This window comes from Mustela lutreola, chromosome 4, assembly GCF_030435805.1.
Source record: "Mustela lutreola isolate mMusLut2 chromosome 4, mMusLut2.pri, whole genome shotgun sequence".
In the NCBI taxonomy this organism is placed as follows: Eukaryota; Metazoa; Chordata; class Mammalia; order Carnivora; family Mustelidae; genus Mustela; species Mustela lutreola.
In genome coordinates, this window is record NC_081293.1 from 162,604,451 (window position 1) to 162,619,367 (window position 14,917).

A 14,917-nucleotide genomic window follows, 5' to 3' on the forward strand; every position below is an offset into this window, starting at 1 on the left:
TCTTACTGAATTAAGAATATCATCTAAAACATCTATTTGGAATATCGGACATCTAGGTGGATGTATAAAGTTAATTGGGAAAAATTCAGATATACTATTTTCCTTATGTTCTGATGTTGATGCTCTCTGAAATATCAATAAGAAAAAAATTTTAAAGATTTTATTTGTTTATTTGACATAGAGAGAATGAGCACAAGTAGCGGGAGTAGTAGGCAGAGGGAGAGGGAGAAGCAGGCTCCCCCCTGAGCAGGGAGCCCAATGTGGGGCCCCATCCTCGGACCCCAGGATCATGACCTGAGCCGAAGGCAGACACTTAACAACTGAGCCACCCAGGCACCCCTATCAATAAGTAAATTTTAAAAGCTTTTAAAACTACGAATGTTCTTTAATATATTTTTTTAAATGCTGAAAGTTTATTATTTATTTATTGTAGGTAACAGATCAGGATATGTTACAGAGTAAATGTTCTCTTTCTGAACTGTTTGTTTTTAAAATTGTGTTAAGAACACTTAACATGAGATCTATCCTTTTAAATTTTTAAATGAACGATATAATATAGTTAGCTATAGATACATTATGTATAGCAGATCTCTAGTGATATTTTAATTATTAAAAATACAGCCATCAGTCACTGAAAATCTTCAAAAATTTTTGTTCTCTCAGATAAAATTGATACCTCTTGCAGGATTATGGTTCAAAATCAGAGCTGCATCAGGTGCTTACAATTTTTCTTTCCCACTCCGCATCCCATTCATTATTCCTTCATAGGAAGCCTCATCTCCTAGCAGGTTTGCTCATTTGTTGAACAGACACTCACTGGACACCTCCTCTTTATCAGGCACTGTTGTATGTTCTGGTGAAATAAAAGAAATGAGTAAGATTTAGTCCTTGTACTTGAGGATGTCACAGTCTAGTGGGAAAGGCAAACATGAAGCTAATCATAGTTACAATGTGCTAAATGATAAGATAAAAATATGAATAAGGTACTGTGGGAGAAGTGATAGCAATTAATTCTGCCTAGAGGTGGTGAGAAGAGGACATGGCCAGAAATAAAATGGAAAACTCTATAAATTTAGGGTAATAAGGATAATATTTTTAGATCTTCAGTTATAGCTAAGTCTGCTCCTACCCCCTTCCAGGGGAGCAGGCTAAGAAGGGAAATAGGAAATCAAGGAGATCAGGCACCAGATTTGAACCATGGCAAGTTCAACATTGATCTGTGGTGTGAGGGAGCTCTAAAACATGCAGACAGGTGTGGAATCTCCTAGGAGCATCAGGTTCATGGTCTACTTGGAAGACAGCCTTCAGCCTACTGACCCTGGGAGAAGTATACAGTATTTGCCTTGGGGCTCTTTCCATCATCTTGTCAGATCAGTGAACCTTTGGCAGTGAGAGAGGGCAAGACAGATAGCCTTGAGGGAGCTATCTAGACTCCTTCTGCTCTGTACAGTTTGGAGGAGTCCGTAAATTCCAGGTGTAAGAATACCTGTGAATGGAAGGAACACTGAACACAGAGCTCAGTCTATACAACAGGTTGGGACTATGTAGGGAAGATCTGATCACTTATGTAAGATGAAATAGCCGAGGTCTTCCTTGGGTTGTAATGCCTAAATGTGTAAATTTACTGTGTAACTGTGGGGCTCGGTAAAAAAAAAAAAAAAAAAAAAAAAAAGTAGGCTATGTTAAAGGTCTTGAACTATCTCCATTTAGAAAGATTTTAATGTAGTGCCTGACAGCTTTTTATTTTAGAAATATCCATCTGTTGAGAGAGTAGGGATGAATAGTACAGGCAGAATGGCTAGGGGAAAGACTAAAACCAGCAGAACTAGGTAGAAACGTATAGAAATAACCTACCTAAAAATAAGGCCCTTAACTAGGACAGTTTGATAATGGGAAGGTGATAGGATTTTTAATTAATGAGATATTCCAAAAGAGTACATTTATGGGAGGTGTTTATGAGAGAGGGGGAAAGCTCTAAAAATGGTTTGAGGTTTCTACTTTGGGCACCTGGATATACAGAGTTATAATTAATTTTTATTAGAAATAAAAGAGGATAGGGAAAGAATGGTAAAAAGAAAATGTATTCTGTTTGAGGCCTAAGATGTTTAAGGTACCCATGAGTTTAATTAGAAACAGTCAAGATGCAATACAGGTGAGCAGTTATCAATTAATGAATTAATTAGTTAAATTAATATTTTGAGAACACACACTATGTATAAGATACTTGCTCAGCACTTCTCATAAAATGTTTAGTAAAATGTACAAGATTCGCCTATGTAGAAATTGGTGAACACAAATCATTGGAATTTAAGTTCTAATGATGAAACAAATATTAATCAGGTAGCCACAGATAAAAGCCTAAGTTATAAATTGTGATAAGGGTTATGAGATTATAGGAAGCTTTAGGGACACAGAGAAGAACTTATCTAGTCCAAAAGATAAGGGGAAGCTTTATTACAATATATATAGTCATTAACTTGAGTTCTAAAGAACACATGGGTCTAAACCAGTGTGTGTGTGTGTGTGTGTGTGTGTGTGTGTGTGCACGCTTGCATGTGCATGAGCACGTACGTGTGTGTGCACATGTGTTGGTATGGAAAGCAAGTGCTCTAAGAAGATGGAATAATTGCAAGAGGTCTGAGGCAGGAAAGAGTAGTTAGCATATTTGAAAAACTAAAAGCAGCTTCTTTTTGGTTAAGTGCAGGGGAAAATGAAGGGATTCATGAATGTTTAGGTGCAGAGATTCCCCACAGATAATTGTGGAAGAGTTTGTCCCAGTTTCTCCCATAGACAATTATTATAAACTCTGGAGAAATAAACCCCACATAATAACTTGAAGGGACTACAAAGACCCAAAAAGAGGCAGAAACTGGAGTAGAGTTGTCTCTTGAATCTAGGGACTGCACTGGGTAAAATTTGTACTTGAGGGCCCTCCCCAGGATGCATGGTCTTGGGATAGCTACAATTGAGGTAAAAGAGCACAACTATACTAGAGTCATAGGACAAAGATCAGGAAGGCCAGGGAAGCTGGATAGTGAGGAAGGAAACAAGATATAAAATAGGGAATGTAAATATTTATAAAAGTAATTTTCACAAATTTGCCAAATTTGAGGAAATAATAAACCCGTAGAGCAAGGTAACTAAGTATATGCTAAGCAGAAAAAAATACAAAGGAAACTACAACCAGGCACATCAATGAGCAAACTGCTGAGCAACAAAGAGAAAGAAGAAATTCTCAAAAGCAGCCAGAGGAAACAATATAGTACATACAGAGGAACAGTAATAAAAGTGATAAGTGGTTTCTTTCATGAGGAAGAATGAGCCAGAAGACACCAGAATGACTATTTTAAAAGAATGAAAGAAAATTAAAAAGGGTTTCAACCTAGAATTCCATATCTAGCAAAAATGTGCTCTGAAACTGATGGTGAAAGGCAAATATTAGCAGAAAAATAAACCAGACATTTTGTTGCCAGCAGACTGCACTATAAGAAATGTAAAGAGGGGCACCCGGGTGGCTCAGTGGGTTAAGCCTGTGCCTTTGGCTCAGGTCATAATCTCAGGGTCCTCGGATCAAGTCCCACACCAGGCTCTTTGCTCAGCAGTGAGCCTGCTTCCCCCCCTCTCTCTCTGCCTCCCTCTCTGCCTACTTGTGATTTCTCTCTTTGTCAAATAAATAAATAAAACTTTTAAAAAACAGCCTACTATTATAAAAAAAAGAAAGAAAAGAAATGCTAAAGAAAGTCATGCAGGCTAAAATAAAATGACTCCAAATGGAAACTTGGATTCTACAGAAGTGAAAAGGACCAGAAGTTTAAAATACATAAACAAATGCAAAAATCCATATATATATGTATGTATACATATATATATATTTCCCCCCCAGGCCTAATTTTTCTAAAAATACGTGGCCATTTAAACCAAAAATTCTAACACCATGTTACAGGGTTTACAATATATGTGGACATAATATATGTGACTGTAACAGCACAAAGATGGTGGGCTGCCTAGTGGCTATATTGTTATGATATGAAATAATAAAATGTAATATAATGCAAAACCTGTAAGTAGATTGTGAGAAGTTAAGGAGCATAGTTTAATTCCTAGGCCAACTCCTCTTCCAAATATCCTCAGTACCCTGGATTCAATGCAATACAATTTTCAACAAACTTTTTTTCTTAGGATTTATAAAAAGTTGACAATATAATAGTAAAATTTACATGGAAAAACAAAATGAACCCAAAGTGCAAAAAACAATAAAATAAAAAATATTTTAAAACAGCAATGCTTGAAGATTTACACTGATTTTAAGAAATTCCATAGCTATAGTATTAAAAATAGTGTGATGCTAGGATAGAGACAGAAAAATAGAATAAGGGAATGGACAGAGTTTACAGAAACAGATCCACACTTATCTGGCCATTGGTTTTGATAAAGGTGATGAAGTAATTTTGGAAAAGGTGGAAAGAAAACTATTTCTAGTTTTTGATATGGGAATAATTGGATATCTATGCAAATATAGAAAAATTAATTCAAAGTAGACTGCAGGTCAAATGCAAATCCCCAACTATAAATCTTCTAGAAGAAAATATAGGAAAATATCTTTGCCTCGTGGGTTTAAACAAAGACTTCTTAGGACACAGAAAGAATTAAAGTATAATAAATTATACTTCATAAAAACATCTGTCCATTGAAGGACACCATTAAGAAAATGAATGTTGAAAGGATTATGAGACACTGTTGAACAATTATATGCCAACAAAGTTGACAACCTAGAAAAAAGGAATACACTCCTAGAAATACACAAGTTAACAAAACTGAATTATGAAGAAATAGAAAATCTGGACAGACCAATAACTACTAGGAAGGTTGAATCAGTAGTCAACAAAGAAAAGCCTAAGACCAAATGGTTTTGTAGGTGAATTCCAGCAACATCTGAAAAATTAATTCTTTTCAAAAATTATTCTCAATTCTTCTCCAAACTTCTAAAAATTTAAGAGGAGGGAATATTCTCAAATTCACTTCACAAGGCCAGCGTTACCCTGTCACCAAAGGCAGAGGAACACACTTCTAGAAAACTTTAGGCCAGTATTCCTGATGAATATAGATACATAAATTCTCAACAAAATACTAGCAAACCAAATTAAATGGCATATTAAAAGGGTCGTATGCTGTGATCAAGTGGGATTCACCCCTGGAATATAAGAATGGTTCATCATATGCAAGTCAACAATTGTGATATATCACAGTAATAGAGTGAAAGATAAAAATTATATTTATTTCAGTAGGTGCAAGAAAAGCACCTACTGAGTTGAGTTTTTTATCAAAACTCAACTTGACAAAGAAGGAATGCACCTCAATATAATAATGGCTTTTTATGACAAACCCACAGCCGATGTCATACTTAACAGTGAAATGTTGAAGGCTTTTCCTCTAAGATCCGAAATAAGACACAGGTACCCATTCTCACCACTCTTATTCAACATAATACGGGAAGTCTTTCTCAGAGTAATCAGGCAAAAAGAAAAAAAAGGAAATTTTCCAAGTTGGAGAAGAAGTAAAATGATCTCTGTTTGCAGATAACCTGATCTTATATATAAAAACCCTGAAGATCTGTAGTAAGAAACTGTTTGAACTAATTAATTAATTCAGTAAAGTTGAAGGATACAAAAATAACCCACAGAAAACAGTTGCATTTCCATATACTGACAGCAAACTATCTGAAAAAGAAAGCTCCATTTAAATAGCATTAAAAGCATTAAAATAATTAGGAGGAAATTTATCTAAGAAGGTAAAAGAGCTATACACTGAGAACAAAAAGTCATTGGTGAAATAAATTGAAGGAGAGACAAATAAAAAGAAAGATGTCTCATGTTCATGAATTGGAGGAATTAAAATTGTTACAATCTGTGTACCTCCCAAAGCTACCTATAGAATCAGTGCAGTACGTATCAAAATCCCAATGACATTTTTTTACAGAAAAAAAAAGCTATAATTTGTATGAAACCACAAAGGACCCTGAATAACTAATCTTGAGAAAGAAGGAAAAACCTCAAGTGTACACACTTTCTGATTTCAAACTGAATCACAAAGCTATAGTAATCAAAAAAAAAAAAAAAATAAGGTACTGACATAAAAACAGACACATAGAGCAACAGAACAGAATTGTGAACCCAGAAATGAATCCATGAATTTATGGTCAATTAATTTTCCACAAAAGAGCCAAGATTACAGAAGGTAGAAAGGATAGTCTTTCAGTAAGTGATGATGGGAAAACTGGATATTCACATTCAAAAGAATGAAACGGTACCTCTATCTCACATTTGTGCACAAAAATTAACCTAAAATGTATGAAATACTTAAATGTAAGAAAGGAAACCGTAAAATTCCTAGAAAAAAAAACATAGGGAGAAAGCTCTTTGATATTGGTTTTTACAGTGATTTGTTGGCTATGACACAGAGAGCACAAACAACCAAAGGAAACAAACAAAACAAAACAGAACAAGTGTGACTGCACCAAAATACAAAGATTTTACACAGCGAAAGGAAAAGTCCACAAAACGAAAGGGCAATCTATGGAATGGGAGAAAATATTTGCAAACCACATATCTGATAAGAGGTTAATATCCCAAAATACATTAAAGTGACGAAGAAAACTCAGTTGTCAATGGCACATAATCCAATTAAAAAATGCAAAGGACCTGAACGCTTTTTTTCCCCCCAAAGAAAATACATAAAGGGCCAAAAGGTACATTAAAGGGCACTCAGCATCACTCATCACCAGAGAAAGGCAGATCAGAATGGTTATTATCAGAAAGACAGGAGATAACAATGTTGGCAAGGATGTGGAGAAAAGGGAACCTTTGTGCTCTGTTGGTGGGAATGGAAATTGGTGCAGCCACGATGGAAACCAGTATGGAGGTTCTTCAAAAAATTAAAAATAAAGCTACTCTATGTTCCATCAACTCCACTTCTGGGTACAGAGCAGTGCACCCTTATGTAGTTTTTTTGTTTTCCCTGGTTTTGCTTAGCCAGGGTCAAACACAGTCCAGAAGTAGATGATCCTTCTTCTCCTTTATCTTTACTATGCCTATTTTACAAAGCAAACTTTATAATAGGTATACATGTATAGGAAGAAAGTATAATATATATAGGGTTTGCTAGTATCCGTGGTGTCAGGCATCCACTGGAGGTCTTAGAATGTATCCCCTGCAGATAAGGGGAGACTATTTTATATCTGAAGGAAATGAAAACACTAACTTGGAGAGATAAGCACACCCATGTTCACTGTAGCATTATTTACAATAGCCAGACATGGAAACACCTAAGTGTGCATTGATGGATCAATGGATAAGGAAAAATGTATATATGCATATACATACACATCCATCCATCCATCCATCCATCCATTCATCCATCCACCCACCCATCCATCCACCCATCCATCCAAACAATGGAATATTGTTCAGGCGTGAGAAAGAAGTCCTGCCATTTGTGACAATGTGGATAAACCTTGATGGCATTTGCTGAGTGAAATAAGTCAGACAGAAAGACAAATACTGTATGATTTGTGTGTATATATTGTACTCCGCTGTATGATGCATATGGAATCTAAAAAAAATGAAATTAAAGAAACAGAGAGTAGGGGCACCTGGGTGGCTCAGTGGGTTAAAGCCTCTGCTTTCAGCTCAGGTCATGATCCCAGGGTCCTGGGATTGAGCCCCGCATCGGGCTCTCTGCTCAGTGAGGATCCTGCTTCCCCTTCTCTCTCTGCCTGCCTCTCTGCCTACTTGTGATCTCTGTCATTCAAATAAATAATAAACAAAATCTTAAAAAAAAAAGAAAGAAAGAAACAGAGAGTAGGTTGGTTGTTCCCAGGGGCACCTGCGCTTTATTTACCACCACAATTGAGCAAGAGTGAACAAGAGTTAGCCCAGTGGATCCCATATATGTCACACATATTCCTCCCTAAGCCCATTGCATAATAGCCCTATCAGCTCCTGATGATCAAAGTCAGTAGCTCCTGTCATGGTGGTAACTCCTTTCCTTACTTGCTGGCCCCAGACATGAAGAGTTTAATGGATTCAGAGGGCAATACTAGGTTATTGAACAAAGGGACTTTTGTGTATGTCCTTTAGCAGAGGTATGCCTCTTTGGGGGAATGAGGACATCTAAGTCTGCCAATCCCGAACTTGTTGAAGGGATAGGAAGCAAAATTCCCCTGGTTCTAATCACCTGGCTCCCAGAACCATGTATTCTTGCTACTCAAGGTACAGTATATGTAAATGTTTTTGACTCAAGGTGTATATTGCATACAGAAAAACCATTCTCTATCTTCACAGAGTGTTTGAGAAGCTGTTTCAAAGCTCTCTCAGGCCAGCCACTTCTGAGTAGCACAGTATGTAATACATCCAGTATACCCCCTGGTCCCTCTTTTTTGTAGAGTGGGTCCCCTGCTCTGATGTGAGGTTACATGGCATCTCATGCTGGTGGATCAGATATCCTATGAATCCTCAGTGGTACTTCCTGGTTTGTAAGACTGGAAAAGTAGAAACATAGAGATTATTATAATAGGAGAAAAGATAATGTATGATTTACTGATAACAAAGAATAAGATAAAGTTACATCTGTTTTCATAGTGGTGTTACTAACACACACTGTTAAGTAAAAATCAGCAAGTTTGAGAAGAGTTTATGTTAGGATTCCCTTGGTGTTACAAATGTGTGTGTGTGTGGGGGGGAGTGAATGCACAAAAATTTCTAGAATACACATCACCAAACTATTAACAGTGGTGTTTGATGGGGAAAGAAATGGAATTAGGATTAGACTTTGCTGGAGTTAGGGAACAGGTGGAGACACAGTATGGGATTTTAATTATGTACTCTGTAGATTGTAGAATCATGAAAATGTATTCAAGTAGTTCTTGTGCAAAAAACACAGACTTTAAAAGTTGAAAATATTTTAGGGTACTAAGGAGTGGTAATTAAAGGATTAAAGGCCTGGAGGGGCTTGGGGTTTCCAGCACTCACTTAATGGCCTTTCTCCAAAGACCATTTTTAGCATTAATTATCTCTCCTGGTTTCTCACCATCTAATCCTTTGCTTCTTTAAATTGTTATTTTGCTTTCAATTTTTTTGTGTGTGTTTTGATTCCCATAACATTATAAGCTCTTTGAGCTAATAACCATGGTGCTTTTTGTATGATCTCTCCTCCCTCTTCCCTCTTACACCTTCACTTTTTTTTAGAGCTCACAATAGCCATGCATGTGGGAGACACTCTAAATATTCATTAAATGAAAAATTATGTTTAAAAAATTCTGTGTAGAACAGTCTCTGCATTACCCTTTGATCTTTTCCTTTAGTGTATGATTTTTTAATTTAAAATCCATTCCGTGTATGTTACCTCACTTGGTTTCACATTAACATCAAGTTCTAGGTGGTACAGTGCTATTTTGTGGTTCTCCAGTTTTGAGAAGATAGTGAGGCCAAAAGTCACTTGATCAAGTAAGTGTCAGCCTCTAGAATGAAGCTGAGTTTTATGACTCTTCATCTAATAATTTTGTCACCGTACTTAAATGTTTACAAGCACATAGTTTACACTGATCATTCTGCTTGAAACTCAAAATAGGTTAGAAGTAATTAAAGGAACTGCCTCCTTTTCTTAAAAGGAGAAGATCACCATATGCATCAATTCGATCACATTTTAACAATAGCTGAGAGAAAACAAATACTATTGTGAAATACGTAGGGAAGAGTCTGCCCAATATAGAGGCAGAGGAAGAGGTTGGAGTTGTATCATTTCTCACTGTTGACAAGACAGACTGCTGTCATTGAAAGAGAAGCATCCATGGAATTAAGAGACTGTGCAACACTGTGCTTTATTCCTGCACAAGCCACCAGTCCCCATCTAGGGTTAGTCGTCTGCTGGATTCCTTGGAATTCTTTATCAGACATGGTGGACACGGTTTTTAGAGGAGCTGCTGGGGTTGTCTCCCCATCCCCCTCAGGAAACCTTACCCTGGGACTCCTTCTGATCTCCTTACCCTCCTCGAGGGTTTAAACTGTCCTCTGGACTTGATGTTTCATTCTTACTGTAATGTAGAACTTTGTTTTTTTATGTTTGTTTGTTTGTTTTTTCTTTTTTTCTAATTGATCTAGAGAGAGTTTGGCTTTGTTGCAGGCGGAGAGATGAGAATGCCCGTCATTGGACAGGCATCAGGACGGGCATCAGGATCAAACTTTTACAAAAACCTAGCACATTGACTGTACGCATATTATCACCTCCAAGTCAGTCTCCAGGAAATTACTGTGCTAAAAGTAGGCCTGCCTCTTTTTTTCTGCTTGGAGTTGCTTCAAGGGAAAGCTGTTTCTGTGTCATGCCTCAAGGAGGAGATGTGGTGGGAAAAGAATTCTTCTATAGTTGCGTCCTGTATTCAATTTGATTGTATCCCCTGATCTTATAGTTAACACTAAAAAAATGTATAGTACAATATTATATTATAAATATATTCTCATTTATAGAATCCAAAGTATTTGGTAATATTTAGGTTTAGGATGTCTTAGTATTATTTATGGAGGTGCTGTTCAAATATAAATGCATTTCATTGATTTTACAATCAAATTTGATATTTTGTCTTTTAATCTATTACAAAGCAGCTAAATGGCATAAAAGGAATTATTAATTATTTTTGTGGTTTTGAACTTAGAGCACTACATAGGAATCCTTCACATGTCTGGGTTTGGACGGGTTCTACCTGGGACTTGTATGGGACTCTTTTGTCTGTGGGTACCTGACACTGTAGCTAGGGAGGAAATGGGAATTACTAGATCGATACCTAGTAGAACCACCTCGTGCAGAGGAAAACATTACCGAGTAAATGTTTGACTTGATGCTAAATAATGTACATTGTATTAATTTCTGGATCATTGGCCCAGGAAGTTTTAATGCCTTTAAGTCGAATTTTAAAAATTTATATTATGTAGTATTTTTTTAGTTTTCAAGTTTCTGAAGGAGGCTGTTAAGATACTGCATTTATGGGGCGCCTGGGTGGCTCAGTGGGTTGAGGCCTCTGGCTTTAGCTCAGGTCATGATCCTAGGTATTCTGGGATCGAGCCCCGCGTTGGGCTAACTGCTCGGCAGGGAGCCTGCTTCCCTTCCTCTCCCTCTGCCTGTCTCTCTGCCTACTCGTGATCTCTGTCTGTCAAATAAATAAAATCTTTAAAACAAAATTTAACAAAAAGATACTGCATTTATGTAGGACCCCAGTTTTCCCAGGGCTCTGGAAAGTAGTGCCAGAATAGCAGAATACTCAGAATCATGTGGACTTCTAGAACTTTTGTACTATCCTGTGCCGAATATCAATTCAGGGCCAAGGAGTTTTGAGTAAATTTATGTTTAAGGCCAAGGGTGTTCAATAAATAAAGTGCTAGGCAAGTCATGACAAGGCAGAGAGCCACGCTGCCTGAATCTGTCAGTGAGCATGAGAATGACATGTGCTGATTTGCCTGTCACCCTCGCTCCAAAGTAATGGCTTCATTTACACGAATGTATTCAGGGAGAAGAAAAGAACAATAGCAAGGGGAGGAGGAATATGTGAGAACCCTGGATGTGAAGAAAACTTGCTGCCAATATGTCTGAGCCTACTTTGTGCTTCATGACAAGGCCTGATATTACCCAGATAGCAATGAGGGTCTGTGAATAACAAGGAAGCGAGTGTAGAGTGAGTACAAATTCTGACATGTTTCTTGCAGGTTGAAATAACTAAGAGGTACCAAGAAGGAACTGGAACATAATTGTTTAGAGTGTAATGTTTAATTCTATGTTTGATTTTGTTTTATTTTTAAAAGTATATATTTTTTCTTTTTTTTCTTTTCTTTTTTTAAAATAAAAGATTTTATTTATTTATTTGACAGAGGCAGAGAGGCAGGCAGAGAGGCAGGCAAAGGGAGAGGAGAAAGCAGGATTCCTGCTGAGCAGAGAGCCCGATGTGGGGCTTGATTCCAGGACCCTGAGACCATGACCTGAGCCGAAGGCAGAGGCTTAACCCATTGAGCCACCCAGGTGTCCCTAAGTATATATATTTTCAAGTATAGTTAACATAACGGTGTTATATTAGTTTCAGGTGTACAATAGAGCGATCCAGCAATTCTATACATTACCAGTGCTCATTAGGATAACTGCCTTCTTTACTCCTCTTCTCCTATTTCACCCAACCCCCACCTCCCTCCCCTCTGGTAACCACCAGTGCATTCTCTGCTCTTGTTCAGAGTCTCTTTCTTGGTTTCTCTCTCTTTTCCTTCATTCTTTTGTTTTGTTTCTTCTACACATGAGTGAAATAATGTGGTTTTGTCTTTATCTGACTTAATTTTACTTACTATTATACTCTCTAGATTCATCCATGTTGTTGCAAATGGCAAGATTTCAATCTTTTTTATGACTGAATGATATTAAATATATAATATATATATATCAATCATATATATATATATACAGTATATATATATATATATATATATATATGTATACACACACATACATAACACATCTTCTTTATCCATTCATCTATTGATGGACACTGGATTGCTTCCATAATTTGGCTATTGTGAATAAAGTTACAATAAACATAGGGATGCATGTATTCCTTTCAATTAGTATTTTTATATTCTTTGAGCAAATACCCAGTAGTGCAATTACTGCATCTTAGGGTGTTTTTTAAAAAAATCATATTCTTGCTCATTTTTGTGTAAATACATTGTGATCATAGGATGCCATATAAAATAAAATGTGTGTTTCTATTTTTTGAGTTTGATTAGGCTTAATTTATGGCCTTTTATATGGCCTGTGTTTCTTAGTAAGCCATAACTTAATACCATAAGTGTATAAGCCTTGATGATGCAGATTAACGATTTTTAGCACGTGTATTTCTGTGTAACCAACATGTTTCATTTTTATAAAATTAATTATCTAATTATTAAGTGCAGAGTTCTGTATGTGGTTATTAGATCAAGATTGATAATGTTTCTGTCCCAGTCTTCTATGATCTCATCTCTTTTCCCCGGCGGTTTTTAAATTTTTGATTATATAAAGAGGCATGTTTGAAGCTCCCATAATGATTTGTCAATTTCTCTCTGAAATTCTTTCAGTTCTGTTAATATTGGCTTTATATATATTTTATGTTAGTGGATGTGTTTAGATTTAACTAATTTTTCTTTGCTAATTGAATATCATTATTATTCGGTGATCCAGTTCATTTCTATTAATGAATCTGGCTTTCTAGTCTGTTTTCTCTCATAATAACATTTTGACATCAGGGGCACCTGGGTGGCTCAGTCCATTAAGCGTCTGCCTTCAGCTCAGGTCATGATTCCAGCGTCCTGGCATTGAGCACCACATCGGGAATGCCTGCTCAGCCAAGAGCCTGCTTCTCGTCCCTCTGTCTGCTGCTCCCCCTTCCTGTGTGGTCTCTCTCTCTCTGTGTGTCAAATAAATAAATGAAATCTTTTTTTTCTTAAATAACATTTTGATACCATCTATCTTTCTTTAAGGACTATTCTGACAAATTTCCCCCTTTCTTTTCTTTCTTTCTTTCTTTTTTTTTTTTTTTTTTTAAGATTCCACTTAATTATTTGACAGAGAGAGATCACAAGCAGGCAGAGAGGCAGGCAGAGACAGAGGGGGAAGCAGGCTCCCCGCTGAGCAGAGAACCCGATGCGGGACTCGATCCCAGGACACTGAGATCATGACCCGAGCAGAAGGCAGCGGCTCAATCCACTGAGCCACCCAGACGCTCCAATTTCCCCCTTTCTTTTCAAAATTTCTGTCACTATTTTAAAGGTATGTGGAAGGAATTGCTAGCTCTTCATCAAAACGTGTTTTCTTCTTCTTACAAATAAGCTATGTACTATATATACAGATATACCACATTTTTCACTTCCTTCTAGATGTATGTAAACATTTGAGTAAGTTCTGGCCATAAGAACGTAAGTAGATGTGGGGTGCCTGGGTGGCTCAGTCAGTCAGTGTCTCTCTTTGGTTGTGATTCCAGGATCCTGGGATAAAGTCCCACCTCATGCTCCCTGCTCAGCAGGAGGCCTGCTTCTCACTCTCCCACTTCCCCCAGGCTTGTTTTCCCTCTTTCATTGTCTCTATCTCTGTCAAATAAATGAATAAAATCTTAAAAAAAAAAAAAAAAAAGAATGTAAGTAGATGTGATCTGTTTTCAGGCCCATAAAATTGTTCCACTTCACAGCATCTCCAAGATCTTCTTCTTGTGTGACTGCTGGGATAGAAAACCGAGAACTACCATGCAAGCCACATGATGGAGATCACAGGACCTGGGTAGTCATGACTTCCTGAATAATTGTGGAGGAAGGCTGACAAAATCTTCTCCCGTCCTGTGGTATTACACGAGCAAGAAATAAACTTATTATATTTGAGTTGTGATGGCTATATGATGCAGCAGTGAGCTCACCCTAATTCAAAGATGAAAGGGAGCATTCCCTAAGACAAAACAATTGTAGAGATTTGAAGAATGAGTAAGAGTTGTCTTAATTGGTGGTAGGGTTATGGGTAGGTGGGCAGGGAAGAGACGGAGAAATTTCCAGAATTGACCTTTTGATCTTTCTGAATTTAACTCCAATTTGAAATGCCTAATCCAGCCAAACTTGTTTATTTGTCATCATCGTGTCAGCTATCCCACATACATGTCTTCTTCTTTTTTTTTTTTTTTAAGATTTCATTTATTTATTTGACAGACAGAGATCACAAGTAGGCAGAGAGGCAGGCAGAGGGGGGTGGGAAGCAGACTCCCCGCTGAGCAGAAAACCAAATGTGGGGCTCGATCCCACAACCCTGGGATCATAACCCGAGCCGAAGGCAGAGGCTTTAACCCACTGAGCTACCCAGGCGCCCCCCACCTATA